We start from the raw sequence: 15,719 nt of genomic DNA on the forward strand, positions 1-15,719 counted from the left end.
TATGAAAACTTTTCAGAAGCTTTTTGAAAATTTCAAAACTTTTGACACTTATTTATCAAAATTTTATGCAAAATGTTAAAATTTTCTCAAGTTTTAAGAAATTTTTAATAGTTAAATAATAATCATAAATTAATATCTCTATTAAGTTTAAGCATTTCGCTAGTTTGATGTTTTAGTTATTATTCTAAACAGTGGAGAAACTATATACCTACAGGGTGAACAACTAAGCATTTCATTTTCGATATCACATTAAATATTAGAGATAGAAAAAAAGTTAAGGACAAAGTTATATGGATCTTTCAGTACCAAAAATTAAAACTATTTTCCACTATACAGAGTGTTTTGTTTTTGAAGTATAACATTTAATTTAAAATTTGTTTTTTGCTCTTGCTTGAAACGATGTCATTTTACATTTAAAACTGCAACTTTGGGTGTAATTTTTGTCGAAACACTTTGTATATCTGAAGATAATTTTAAATTGTAGTCCTAAATAAGGTCTATGAAATTGTTGCGCCAGACCGTTGGGACACAGTGTATATATATTTTGTGTTATGAAAACTTTTCAGAAGCTTTTTGAAAATTTCAAACTTTTGACGCTTATTTATCAAAATTTTAGGCAAAATGTTAAAATTTTCTCAAGTTTTAAGAAATTTTTAAGAGTTAAATAAATATAAATTAATATCTCTATTAAGTTTAAGCCTTTCAGTACTTAGATGTTATAGTTATTATTCTAAACAGTAGAGAAACTATATACAGGGTGAACAACTAAGCATTTCATTTCGATATCTCATTAAATATTAGAGATAGAAAAAAAGTTAAGGACAAAGTTATATGGATCTTTCAGTACCAAAAATTAAAACTATTGTCCACTATACAGAGTGTTTTGTTTTTGAAGTATAACATTTAATTTAAAATTTGTTTTTTGCTCTTGCTTGAAACAATGTCATTTTACATTTAAAACTGCAACTTTGGGTGTAATTTTTGTCGAAACACTTTGTATATCTGAAGATAATTTTAAATTGTAGTCCTAAATAAGTTCTATGAAATTGTTGCGCCAGACCGTTGGGACACAGTCTATATATATTTTGTGTTATGAAAACTTTTCAGAAGCTTTTTGAAAATTTTAAACTTTTGACGCTTATTTATCAAAATTTTAGGCAAAATATTAAAATTTTCTCAAGTTTTAAGAAATTTTTAAGAGTTAAATAAATATAAATTAATATCTCTATTAAGTTTAAGCCTTTCAGTACTTAGATGTTATAGTTATTATTCTAAACAGTAGAGAAACTATATACGGGGTGAATAACTAAGCATTTCGTTTTCGATATCTCATTAAATATTAGAGATAGAAAAAAAGTTAAGGACAAAGTTATATGGATCTTTCAGTACCAACATTTAGAACTATTTTCCACTATACAGAGTGTTTTGTTTTTGAAGTATAATTAAAGTAATTTAAAATTTGTTTTTTTGCTCTTGCTTGAAACGATGTCATTTTACATTTAAAACTGCAACTTTGGGTGTAATTTTTGTCCGAAACACTTTGTATATTTGAAGATAATTTTAAGTTGTAGTTCTAAATAAGTTCTATGGGATTGTTGCGCCAAACCGTTGGAACACCGTGTATATTTTGTATTATGAAAACTTTTCAGAAGCTTTTTGAAAATTTCAAACTTTTGACCCTTGATTATCAAAATTTTAGGCAAAATGTTAAAATTTTCTCAAGTTTTAATACATTTTTAAGAGTTAAATGATTATAAATTAATATCTCTATTATGTTTAAGCATTTCAGTACTTAGATGTTATAGTTATTATTCTAAACAGTAGAGAAACTATATACAGGGTGAACAACTAAGCATTTCGTTTTCGATATCTCATTAAATATTAGAGATAGAAAAAAAGTTAAGGACCAAAGTTATATGGATCTTTCAGTACCAAAAATTAAAACGATTTTCCACTGTACAGAGTGTTTTGTTTTTGAAGTATAACATTTAATTTAAAATTTGTTTTTTGCTCTTGCTTGAAACGATGTCATTTTACATTTAAAACTAGAACTTTGGGGTGTAATTTTTGTTCGAAACACTTTGTATATTTGAAGATAATTTTAAATTGTACTCCTAAATGAGTTTTTGAAAATTTCAAACTTTTGACGAAATTTTTAGACAAAATGTTAAAATTTTCTCAAGTTTTATCAAGTTTTTAACAATTAAATTATAAATTAATATCTCTATTAAGTTTTAAGCATTTAGGTATTTTGATGTTATAGTTATTATTCTAAACAGTACAAAAATATATACAGGATGAGCCACTAAGCACTCGGTTCTTGATATCTTACCAAGTTATCACATATGAGAGACAGAAAAATGTTAATAACCAAAAGTATATAGGTCTTTTTTCAGTATCATAAACTAAAACTATTTTTTACTATACAGAATGTTCTGTTTTTGAGGTGTACTTTTTTAAATAGAACATGCCATTTTTACATGTTCTGATTGGCCTCGTTGTAGGTTTTACAACCACAGTTTAATTTTGAAATTTTAATGTGATGTTGTCACGTTGTTCCAATTTTCTTAAATATTATTAGTAATGTCGGAGTTCACAAAAAATCACGGATGAATTATTTTAAAAATTTGTAATACAATATTTTGTGGAGACGTAAAGAAAGGCAAAGGTCCTGGTATTAATAAAATAAAATTTTAATATACCGAGCGTTGATAAAAAATTTAAAACATTTTTACTTTTCAAGTCAAGCATCTTGCGTTTTATTACTGGTGTGTAACAGAATAAGATGCAATAATCAAATGCAGGTGTTCTATTAGAAAAAACTGAAATATCGATTTCCGAAAATTGTAAAAAAATATTTTATAAACACTCTGTATATTAAGATACAATTTAATTTAGACCACGACAAACCGCGTACCTTTGTTTATCTTTCCACAAAATTATTGTAACACAGATTTTTAAAATAATTTGTGCAAAAAAATTTCAAAAAATTAGAATAACGTGGCAACATCGCATCAGAAATTCAAAAATAAACTAAGGTTTTAAAGCGTAGGTATAGACCAATGGGAATATATAAAAATATATGTGTCCTAATAACAAAAAAAAATATAATACGTGCAGTTGAAACTAAAAATTATAAAAAAGAGGACCACGAAAATAAGAACAGGAAATAAAATAAGTAGAAAATGACCAGATGCTAGTGCTGCTAATTAAATTTCTACGATTTCTAAATTCTAGAAGTTCTACTCTAAAGAATGTTTCCAAGATTTTTTCAAACGCCTTTTTCTTTCTTCTACGTTTGTAAAAATGTTGAAGACATTCAAGGCAAAATTCCAAAATTTTTAAATTCAGTTTTCAAAACTTTTGAGATTCCTAAAATTTCAGAAATTTTACAGTTTTTTAATATTAAGTTTTAGCTACAACCATCTCAGTATAAATTGAGTTCAAAGGAACTGAAAGACCACCCAACCAAAAATAAAAAACCCACTAATAAATAAAAAACCGGTAGCACCGATCGGATGTGCAGACCAATTCTAAATCAAATTTACGTCTAAAATAATTACATTAATAAACATCTCATTTTTACCCACTTCTATATCCTACTCGAATTAGCTTTACATAATAAATTTCCTGCGTAGATCCGCGCCGAGATTATAGATCTTTAATCTGAGATTACTTTATTAACACATCTGAATTATTAGAGCATAAAATTTAGTCGCCACAACAAAACGTAATCATGATGCATAAAACCGCCCCGCTTTGCTACGAAGCGGCACACAAACAAACCACTCAAACAACGTGCCGCTCCTGTTATCACAATCCGTACTAAGTAATCACGCAGATGGCAAAATTTACACTACGATTAAACAATGGCGATTTTGATTTATTTAAGGTACTTTTATTAGAGTAAATATTTTCCCGGCGTGTTTAAAAAGGAAACTGATTTAGTTGTTGTATTTTGACAATCAACTGATTATATTTTTGCTAAAAAGTAAATATTTTACCACGAATTGTCCACGAACGAAGAGATAACAAAAAACAATTTCTGCTTTGTCTTCGGTAGTTAATTTCGTGCTGTCTCTGAGGAGGGATCACAGGTATTTTCAAGTCTATTTTTTGTTTCATAAATGTGACAATGTGATTAGTGTAATCGAGTCGGAAAATATCCAAAAACCTTGGTAATGACGGGGAATCTCGTGATTAAAATCCCCAACTTCGGCAGATGTTCGTCGTTTCTCTTTGATACTTGGTCGGAGCGTGCCTTCGACTTTTTATGACGAAACTGCATTAATTAAAGTAATTACTAGACAAGCCAACGTCGTTTTGGGCAGGTGTTTTATTTTGACGTGTCTTATCGAAACTGTAAAATCTGTACGTAGCTACCTCGGGCGTTAACGCCAACACGGAGACCCCCAGCTCCAGGTAGTTTAATTAAAAGGTGGTATTGAATTTCACCCGAGGAAAAACGTTTTGGCGCTATGTGGAGGTTACAGATTAGATCACTGCGCCTTGAGTTACTTGTGCAACGATTTTTTTTATTATTGGGAAAAAAATTCATGGGAGAACGATTAGTTAGACATTAGGTCCAAATTTACAAAAAATATGGGACATGTGGGATCGGTAAATGGGCAACTAGTGGAAATGTTACGTCAACGAGTAATAGAGGCGTAATGAGAAAATAATGATGTTGGTAAATTACCCATTTTGTCCAAATTCGGATAACTTTCTTTTTTCCGGATTAAATAGCTCTTGTGCGTTTTATTATCCAAGTTAAACACGCGTGTAATGATATGCTGGTCGAAATGGTAACGAGACTTAGGTTGGTGGTAAAATAATACCCTAATTCTCTTCTGTCAAAAACTGACACATCTTGGTTGTGTTGTGGATTGTGAGTTCGGAAAAATCTATTTTTATTTATATAACGTTACCAACTTACATTACATAATCTAAAAGCGTAATCTAGCGTAATAAAAATTATTACGGCAATTAAAATAAATGGATCAATAAGTGATAACGGCAAGAATTTAAGTAGGCCAAGTTGTCAAAAATACGGCTGCACTTGAAGTGCGCTTCTTAAAATTTTCCAGAATAAGTCATTGATTGTCTATTTCAATTGGCCAATTTCAGCCATTGTTTTTAAGTTCTAAAATAACTAAATAACCAAATAAAAGTGTATTATCGGGATATAGATACTTACAGAAGTTGCAAAATGTTTACAAAATTTTAGTTAATTGCAAAAAAAACTAGTCGAAGGGTATTGAAAAATGATTTCTTTTTTGTTTTGATTCACGAAAACGTCTATAAAGTGAAAAACCGTGGCGTGAATAACACTTCTGCAGCTTTTTTGACAGTTCTTCAATTTTTCAATTTTCAAACTTTTGAAATTTTTAATTTTTAGGTTTTGGAATCTTTCAATTTGAGTTTCTCGTGTTTGCACATTCAATTTTTCGATTTGCAATTATTCGTCTCGGTTTTTTATTATCTTTATTTTTTCAATTATTCGATTTTTCAGTGTTTCGATTTTCTAATGTTTTATTTTTCAATTTTATTTTTTTTTATTTTTCGTTTCTTCCATTTTTCGATTTGTGTTTTGTCAGTTTTTCATTGTTTTGCTTCTTCTATTTTTAAATTTTAACTTTTTCGATTTAAAATTGCTCGAATTTTCAATTTTTCATTTTTCAGTTTTTCGATTCTTAAATTCTCCATTTTTTCAAATTTTCGATTGCAATTTTTTGTTTCGGTTTTATATTTTCGTTATTTTTACAATTTTTAGATTTTTCAATGTTCAGATTTTATAATTTTTTGTTTTTATAATTTAAAATTTTTCAATTTTTCGCTTCCTCAGTTTTTCTTCGTTTTTTCAATTTTATGACTTTTAAATTTTTTCAATTTTTCCATTTTCCACTTTTTGGATGTTTTTCGTTTCTTCAGTTTTTCGATTTGCAATTTTTCGTTTCCGTTTTTATTTATTTTTTTTTTCAATTTTTCGGTTTTTCAATGTTCTGATTTAACACATTTTCCTATTTCAATGTGATATTTTTCAATTTTTTTATTTTTCTTCAGTCCTTTGATTTGCAATTTTTCGATTTTCCACTCTTTCGATCTTGAATTTTTTGTATTGGTTTTCAGTTTTTTAATTTTTCAATTTTTTTAAATTTTCGGTTTTTCAATTTTTCAAGTTTAAAATGATGAAGAAATTACAAAATTGTAAAATTGAAAAACGGGAAATTAAGAGCTTGAAAAATTAAAAAAATGGAAAGATCAAAGATTGAGGAAGTTAAAAATCAAAAAAGTGCAAAATCGAAAATATTTCGTATATCAAAAAATTGGTCGAAGGTGAATAAATTCTAATTTTTCGAAAACTTATAAAATTTGAATTTGTCAATTTTATATTTTTATAATTTTTCGACTTTATAGTTACAGAGTTTTCCAATTTTTGATTCGATTCTTTTTTTCTTCTATCCAACTTTTCGATTCATGAATTTTATCGATTTTTAAGTTTCTCGATTTTTAGTTTTTCAATTTTTTTGCGATTTTTAAATATTCCAACATTTTGAATAAAAAAATGGAGAAATTAGAACATTATAAAATTGAAAAATCAGAAATGAAAAAATGAAAAAGTATAAAATGAAAACTTTGAAAAATGTAAAAACTGGAAATTAAGAAGTTGAAAAATTGAAAAATCGAAAGATCAAAAATTGAGAGAGTTGAATATCATTGATTAAATAAAGGAAACGAAAAACGAAAAACTGCGATATAAAATCGAGAAAATGAAAATTAGAAAATTCAGTAAAATGACAAATAGGAATCAAGAACTTGAAAAATTGAAAATCAAAAATCAAGAATTGGGAAACTGAAAAATTGAAAAATTGTAATATCGAAAACTTGCAAAATTGAAAAATTACAAATCGAAAAATTGAAAAATTTGGAAGTCGAGAAATTGAAATATTGAAAAAGTTAAAGTTGAAAAAACGAAAAATTTTGATATCAAAAAATTGGTCGAAGGTGAATACATTCAAATTTTTCGAAAACTTATAAAATTTGAATTTGTCAATTTTATGTTTTATAATTTTTCGACTTTATAGTTACAGAGTTTTCCAATTTTTGATTCGATTTTTTTTTCTTCTTTCCAATTTATCGATTCATGAATTTTATCGATTTTTAAGTTTCTTGATTTTTCGTATTTCAATTTTTCAATTTTTCGTTTCCTGAGTTCTTCGATTTGCAGTTTTCGTTTTTTGAATTTTTTGCGATTTTTTCATTTTTCAACATTTTGAATGAAAAATGGAGAAATTATAAAATTGAACAATCAGAAATGAAAAAATGAAAACTGAAAAATCTAAAAACTGGAAATTAAGAACTTGAAAAATTGAAAAATCGAAAGATCAAAATTTGAGAGTTAAAAATGGAAAAACTTTAAAATCGAAAAAACGAAATATTAAAATTGAAATCGAGGAATCCAGAAATCGAAAAAATTTTTACAATAATTATAAAACCGAAAGAAACATTGTTAAAATAAAGAAAGTGAAAAACGAAAACCTGCGATATAAAATCGAGAAAATGAAAATTAGAAAATCGGTAAAATGAAAAATAGAAATCAAGAACTTGAAAAATTGAGGAAACGAAAAATTAAAAATCAAAAAATTCAGAACTGAGAAACTGAAAAATCAAAAATTGCAAAATTGAAAAATTACAAATCGAAATATTAAAAAATTAAAGTTGAAAAAACGAAAAATTGTGATATCGAAAAATTCTACGGAGACAAATAAATTCAAAATTTTCCAAAAATTTATTTTTTATATGTAATAACCTTTATAAGTTAAAATTAAAATTTCTGATTTTATAATATTTCGCTTCTTAGTTTTTCGGTTTCTCGAAATTTAATTTTTCAACTTTTCCATCAATTTTTCAAATTTTTCAGTGTTACAAGTTTTCGAATTTACAACTTTGTTGATTATCTAACTTTTCGATTTTACAGTTTCAGAGTTTTCCAATTTTTCGATTTTTATGTTTATTGATTTTTAAGTTTTTCAATTTTTCGTTTCTTCGGTTCTTCAATTTGCAGTTTTTCGTATTTTCAATTCTTCGATTTGCAATTTTTGATTTTCCACTCTTTCGATTTTGAATTTTTTGTTTTTTCAGTTTTTTAACTTTTCAGTTTCTCAATTTTTTGAAAAAAAAAGAAGAAATTGCAAAAATCAAAAAATGAAAAAGTATAAAATGAAAACTTTGAAAAATCTAAAAATTGGAAATCGACTTGAACAACTGCAGAAACAAAAAATTGAAAAATCGGAAGAGTTAAGAACCAAAAAGTGCAAAATCGAAAAAATAAAATATTAAAATTGAAATATTGAAAATGAAAGAAATCGGAACTCGAGAAATCCAGAAATTGATACAATAAAAATAATCGAAAAACGAAAAATTGCGATATAAAATTGATAAAATGAACATTAGAATTGAGAAAATGAAAAATAAAAATCAAGCAATCGAAAAATTGAGGAAACAAAAAATTGAAAAATTTGGATGTTTTGAAAAAAGAAATTTATTATTATCTGCTTCATAAAATTTTATTATTCACGCTTTCAAACGTAAATTAAATTTCCAATTTTTCGTGCCTAAGCCATGTTTTAATTATTCGTTCCAAGTGATAACAAAAATAAAAACTCACGTACAGCTGGATTTAGACGCATAAAGACAACCGACATTCATTTAACAAATAATATTTCTTTACAAGCTTTACAGCCAAAAGTCTCGTTAAAAAGGTAAGTTTCTTTCAAATAAAAGGCACATTTAACGAACTTTTAGGAAAAAATGCCGAATTCGACGACAGAAGTGGCCAGTCCAGGTTCAGAACTACTAAAAGCAATAGAAGAAATGTTGCCTGCGTTTATGTCGTTGTTCCCTAAAGATATTCTGGAATTTTTGGAAAAGGTTAATAACTCAATTCAAAATTTTTTAACATCTACAACTATCGTGTGTTTGTAAAACTTCTAAGAATTCTATTATTTCCAGTTGGTTTACCATCCCGAAAGTCTATTCTCGTAAGACTAAAGAACTTCGTTACTACCTTCGGACTTGAAAATTTTAATTCGGTCAGAAATAAAATAATGAATATCTAAAGTGTCTTAGTCCTCCTCCTTAAATCTCAAATTTCACATCAACTTTTTTTAACATCTCGTTACCACAAATATCTCTTAATTAACACCCGCTGAGGACCCCACTTTCGGAACACATGTCGTTCTTAAAAAGCCGTGGTCAGAATTAAGTTCCTAATGCATGTGTTATCGCTTTATCAAACGCGTCCAACCAGTAATTTTTTGTTTATAAATTTAGTGTACCTCCCGCAAGTTAATTTTATTTAGCCTCCGGCCGCATTACTCCACTTTCTTTTCGCGTTTTGTAACGACCGTAAACCGATTTCTTCCATGCCGGATTTAGCGAGGTTCGATCGTCGGCTAAAAGCTAGGAAAAATTGTGCGGTCGGCTGCGGAAGTCGATTGCGAATAGGAAGATACAAATTAAATAACGATAGCGTAAATAAGGCAATAAGTGGCAAATTGCTAAAGAATACTTTTCTTATCTTTATTGCTTTTTTAATTACGGTGAAGTATTTACGGCGGTTGTCGAAACGTTATGCAACGATAAACGAATGCAATTTTGTTGTTGTTGTTCATTAATGTTTAGATATTGGTGACAATGGAAACGGGTAAATATTTGTTCAATTCACGCCTAATTACCACAGAGGAGGTGGGATGGATCTGAATCCACACAGATTTCTTGTTGATTGATACTGACGATGAAACCATTCTTTGTAGACTTTTTTTTTTATTAATAATAATAGTAATAATTTAAGAATGACGTCATCTCGAATCTTATCTAATTTTTCGGAAACGTTCAACCACAATATTGTCGTTGTTATGTTGTTAATATTCACAATTCCATTTCACCATTCGTAAAAGTTCTTATGGTTTCTGAAAGCTTTACGTGTTTTCATCAACTTTTGAAGTTTTCAGTAAGATTACAACATATTCCAAAATTTTGAAGGTTTCTGAGGTGTCCAAGAATTCTAGACTTCTCTAATTCCTAACTTCAAAACTTTCGTTTAGTTTTATAAAAAATCTAAATTCAAAAAAAAAATGCAACTGTATACTTGAACTCAAGGTGCCAATATATGAATGCAAGAATTTTAACCTTCTAAGAATTCCAAATTCGCCACTACGCTGTTAAAGTTTAAAAACCAGAATACAAATTTAAATACTTTCAAATTCTTGAGTTTTAGTGTTTTTTTTAGTGTGAATTCACAAAACGTCTTAAATTTTTTTTGTTCACGAAATTCGCCGGATTACCGAACTCCGCTTTTTCCATCCGGAAACGACCCAAATTTCATCGTCACTCCGGTTCTGTCAAAAAACGATGCACTCGAACGTTAATGAGTGCCTTAAAGCTCGGCAAAAACTCACCTCTGAATCAATTAAAACGAAAACAAGGTCCGCCTGAATTAGTATAATTGCTCACTCGATGAAATAATTACCATTATAATGAAAATATGTAAATTGATAATAATGATGGAAATGAAGAAAGAGTCATTAGTAGATTAAGTTTTAAATGCCGGCTGAATACCGGCAATCACAAATTGTTTCTGAATGACATTTAAGAATTTACGACATTCGAAACTGTGTCCACTTTAATTATGTTTTTATTGTCGAATTTTTTACGGTGCAGGTGTCGGCCTATTAAATTAATACGCTATTAAAATTACCAAATAGGTAGTCTATTTACAATGTTAATAACAATTATGGGGAACGTCCGTGACACATAAGGCGTAGACGCGGTCTGGCAATGTTTGCTCAATGAACTTTCGTTGTGCAAGTTCATTCTTACGTGAGAATTGTTACTTTGTAGACGGTAAAAGGTATTTACGTGTTCTTTGATAAACTGGTTTTGGCGTATTTGGAATTTTTGGAATTTTTGTGGCTCGATTGTAATAGGTTGCTAATGATTATGTTATTGGAACAATTAAAGAACGATTGTAAGAAGGCGTGGTTAGAATGTACGGCTTTGAGATTTAACTGCGGTCTTTTCGAGATTTTTTTTATTTTTTGAATCTTATGAATTTTATTTTGTCGTTTCTTTCAATTTCGCGTTTTGCAATTTTTCGATTTCTCAGTTTTTTGAATTTCCAATTTTCCAATTTTATTATTATTATTAATTTTAACTTTTCTGAATTTCGCGATTTTTTAGTTCCTCGAATTTTGATTGTCCATTTTTCAAATTTTTGTTTTCCAACTTTTCAGTTTTTGAATTTTTGATTTTTTTAATTTTTCGTTTCTTCAGTTTTAATATTTTGCTATTTTTCGGTTTTTTCAAGTTTATAAATTGATAAAATTTAGGTCATTCTATTTTTTGATATATCTATTAATTTTTTGATTTCTCGATTTTTGTGATTTTTCCATATTTTGATTGTATAATTTTTCGATTGTTCAAGTTTTCGATTCGAGAAAATGGGAAAATTGCTACATTATAAAATTCAAAAATCAGAAATGAAGAAACGAAAAAATTTGGAATCAGGAACTTGAAAAATTGAAGAATCGAAAAATGCAAAATCGATAAAACGAAATATTGTAAATGCGAAATATTGAAAATTAAGGAAATCGAAAACTCGAGAAATCGAAAAATTGCAAAATTGACCATTTTTTGATTATGAAATCGAAAGAAACACTGAAAAAATAAAGGAAATAAAAAAATGAAAAATTGTGATATAAAATCGAGTGAAAATGAAAAAATCGGGAAAATAAAAAATAAAAATCAAGAACTTGAAAAATTGAGAAAACGAAGAATTGAAAATCGAGCAATTGAGAAACTAAAAAATTAAACAAACGAAATATTGTAAAATCGAAAAAATTTAAAAATTGGAAAACCGAGAAACTAAAAAATCGAACATCGAAAATTTAAAGAACAAAATAAACGAAAAATCGAAAGATATAAAAAAATAAAAAAATTGAAAAACGAAAAATTGTGATACAAAATAAAGAAAAAAAAATTAAAAAATCGAGAAAATGAAAAATAAAAACTAAGAACTTAAAAAATTGAGGAACGAATTGAAAAATCGAAACATTAAAAATAGGGAAACTGAATCAAAAAATTGTAACATCGAAAAATTGTAAAACTGGAAAATTTGAAAAACTGAATAAACGAAAATTTTAAAATGTTGAAATTGAGAACTTGAAAAAATTAGAAAATGAACGTAAAAGAAAAACTTATGAAACCGAAACACTGAAAAATGGAAAACTAAAAAACGAAAAATCAAAAATATCAAAAATTCAAAAATTATTAAGTTGGAAAACAAAAAATTGACAATATAAAATAGAAAACTCCAAAAATAGAAGAAACAAAAATTTGAAAAATGGACTATCAAAATTCGAGGAACTGAAAAATCAAAAAAAGAAAAAATAAAAAAAAAACTTGAACTAAAACTTAAAATGTATCATTTTTTTGAGTCACCCTGTATAAGTAATTCTAAAAACAGTGAGTAAATTGATAAACCACATGTACTTCTTAAATTTTTCATTTCTTCAAATTTTCCATTTGCAATTTTTCGTTTCTGTTTTTTACTTTTCTTATTTTTCGAGTTATTCAATTTTTCATAATTTCGATGTTGTAATTATGTATTTGTATATTTAATTTTAATTTTTTCAGTTTTTAGTTTGTTCAATTTTTCAATTTCAGTTTATCTTTTTTTTGTTTCTTCAATTTTACGACATGCAACTTTTCAAGTTTTCATTCTAAAATTTTTCAGTTTTTCGATCTTTCAATATTTGGATCTTTAATCGAAAAAATCTTTAATTTTTCAATTTCTCAATTTTCAGTTCTTTAGTTTTTCAATTTGAAAATTTTCGTTTTCGTTTTTTAATTTCGTTATTTTCTCAATTTTTCAAATTTTCAGTATTCTGTTTTTATAATTTTCTTATTTTTCAATATTTGGATTTTTCAAATTTTCCATGCATTAATTTTTTTGATTTTTAAGTTTCTTGAATTTTAATTTTTGTGTTTCAATTTTTCGTTTCTTCAGTTCTTCAGTTTTAATTTTTCGATTTTTCATTTTCTCGATTTTGAAATTTTTCATTTTCTCACGTTTTCGATTTTTCAATGTTTCAAATTTTAAACTTTTGAATAAAAAAAAAAGGAAAAACTGTAAAAGTGAAAAATAAAAAATGAAAAAAAGAAAAAATTAAATGAAAACTTTGAAAATCTAAAAATGGGAAATCAAAAACTTGAAAAATTGAAGAAACGAAACCATCCAAGAAGTGCAAAATCAAAAATAGAAATATTATAAAATCCAACCATTGAAAATCAAAGAAATCGGAAAATCGAGAAATTAAAAAATTGCAAAATTGGAAAATTTAAAATTTAGGAAAACTAGAAATTGAAATATCAAAGATTGATGACTTAAAAAATCGATTAAACAAAAAATTATAAAATCCAAGTTTCTTGATTTTAGTTTTTCAATGTTTCGATTTTTCGTTTCTTCAGTTTTTCGATTTTCAATTTTTCGATTTTTCACTTTTTCGATTTTGAAATTTTTCATTTTTCACGTTTTCGATTTTTCAATGTTTCCAATTTTTTAGTTTTTCTTTTTTTCAATTATTCGAATTTTAAACTTTTGATTTAAAACAAAAAGGGAAAAATGAAAAAACCAAAAATATAAAATGAAAACTTTGAAAATCTTAAAATGGGAAATCAAAAAATTGAAAAAACGAAAAACTGAACAATCGAAAAATCAAAAATTGAGAAACTGAAAATCGAAGAAGTGCAAGATCGAAAAACGCAATATGTATTATAAAATCGAAATATTGAAAATTAAAGAAATCAGAAAATCGAGAAATTCAAAAATTGTGAAATTGGAAAATTTAAAATTTGGGAAAGCTAGGAATTCAAATATCAAAGATGGAAGAATTAAAAACGATTAAAGGAAAAATTATAAAATTGAGAGAAAAACCGAAAAAATAAGGAAAATGAAACAACGAAAAATTGCGATATGTTTGTACTTCTTAAATTTTTCATTTCTTCAAATTTTCCATTTGCAATTTTTCGTTTCGGTTTTTTATTTTCCTTATTTTTCGAGTTATTCAATTTTTCAGGATTTCGATGTTATAACTATTTGTATATTTAATTTTATTTTTTTCAGTTTTTAGTTTCTTCAATTTTTCAATTTCTGTTTATCTTTTTTTTGTTTCTTCAATTTTACGACATGTGACTTTTCGAGTTTTCATTCCGAAAATTTTTCAGTTTTTCCATCTTTCAATATTTGGATGTTTCAGTTTTTAGATTTTTCGACTTTTCGGTTTGCAGTTTCATGAGTTTTCAATCTTTAATTTTTCAATTTCTCAATTTCTTTAGTTTTTCAATTTGAAAATTTTCGATTCCCCTTTTATTTTCGTTATTTTCTCGATTTTTCAGATTTTCAGTATTCTGTTTTCATAATTTTGTTATTTTTCATTATGAAATATTTTAATATTTGGATTTTTCAATTTTTCCATTCATTAATTTTTTTGATTTCTAAGTTTCTTTTTGTGTTTCAATTTTTCGTTTCTTCAGTCCTTCGATTTTAATTTTTCGATTTTGAAATTTTTTATTTTTTCATGTTTTCGATTTTTCAATGTTTCTAATTTTAAACTTTTTTAAAATTGAAAAAAAGAAAAATATAAAGTGAAAACTTTGAAAATCTAAAAATGGGAAATCAAAAACTTGAAAAATTGATCAATCGAATAATCAAAATTGAGAAACTTAAACATCCAAGAAGTGCAAAATCGAAAATAGAAATATTATAAAATCCAATTATTGAAAACTAAAGAAATCGGAAAATCGAGAAATTCAAAAATTGCAAAATTGGAAAACTAGGATTGAAATATCAAAGATTGATAATTGAAAAAATCGATTAAACAAAAAATTATAAAATCCAAGTTTCTTGATTTTAGTTTTTCAGTGTTTCAATTTTTCGTTTCTTCAGTTTTTCGATTTTTCACTTTTTCGATTTTGAAATTTTTCATTTTTCACGTTTTCGATTTTTCAATGTTTCCAATTTTTAAGTTTTTCTTTTTTTCAATTATTCGAATTTTAAACTTTTGATTTAAAACCAAAAGGGAAAAATCCCAAAAATATAAAATGAAAACTTTGAACATCCTAAAATGGGAAATCAAAAATTCGAAAAATTAAAAAAACGAAAAATTGAATAATCAAAAAATCAAAAATTGAGAAACTTAGACATCGAAGAAGTGCAAAATCGAAAATAGCAATATTATAAAATCGAAATATTGAAAATTAAAGAAATCAGAAAATCGAGAAATTCAAAAATTGCGAAATTGGAAAATTTAAAATTTAGGAAAGCTAGGAATTGAAATATCAAAGATTGAAAAACTGAAAACGATTAAACGAAAAATTATAAAATCGAAAAGATGAAAATTAAAAAATTGTAAAAATGAAAATTAAAAATCAAGAACTGGATAACCTGAAGAAACGAAAAATTGAAAAAATTAAAGTTGAAAAAAGGAAAAATTATGAAACTCAAACATTGAAAAACGGAAAAATTGAGAAAAGAAAGAAACTAAAAAAGCGAAAAATTGTGATATCAAAAAATTGGTCCAGATTTTTCGAAAAACTATAAATGAATTCCAAATTTTCGGGAAAATGTACTGAGTCGTTTTTGATTTAATTTATAAAAT

At 26.2% G+C, this 15,719-nt stretch overlaps 1 protein-coding gene across 4 annotated transcripts in view; it reads left to right on the forward strand.

The window, feature by feature from the left end:
• The window catches only part of LOC135127603 (facilitated trehalose transporter Tret1-like), a 28,955-nt gene that overhangs the window by 10,844 nt on the left and 2,392 nt on the right, over positions 1 to 15,719 (forward strand). Inside the window, exon 1 of one of the 4 annotated variants that reach the window (XM_064054099.1) lies at positions 4,030 to 4,097. The exons of 2 other annotated variants lie outside the window; for them this stretch is intronic. The gene's annotated coding sequence lies outside the window, so the exon portion shown is untranslated. Of the gene's footprint in view, positions 1 to 4,029; positions 4,098 to 15,719 lie in introns of those variants that run through there. One more of the 4 variants, XM_064054101.1, reaches the window with a different exon arrangement.

This window comes from Zophobas morio, unplaced genomic scaffold (assembly GCF_036711695.1).
Source record: "Zophobas morio isolate AGI-343-1 ecotype UQ-CSIRO unplaced genomic scaffold, CSIRO_AGI_Zmor_V1 ptg000012l, whole genome shotgun sequence".
NCBI lineage: Eukaryota > Metazoa > Arthropoda > Insecta > Coleoptera > Tenebrionidae > Zophobas > Zophobas morio.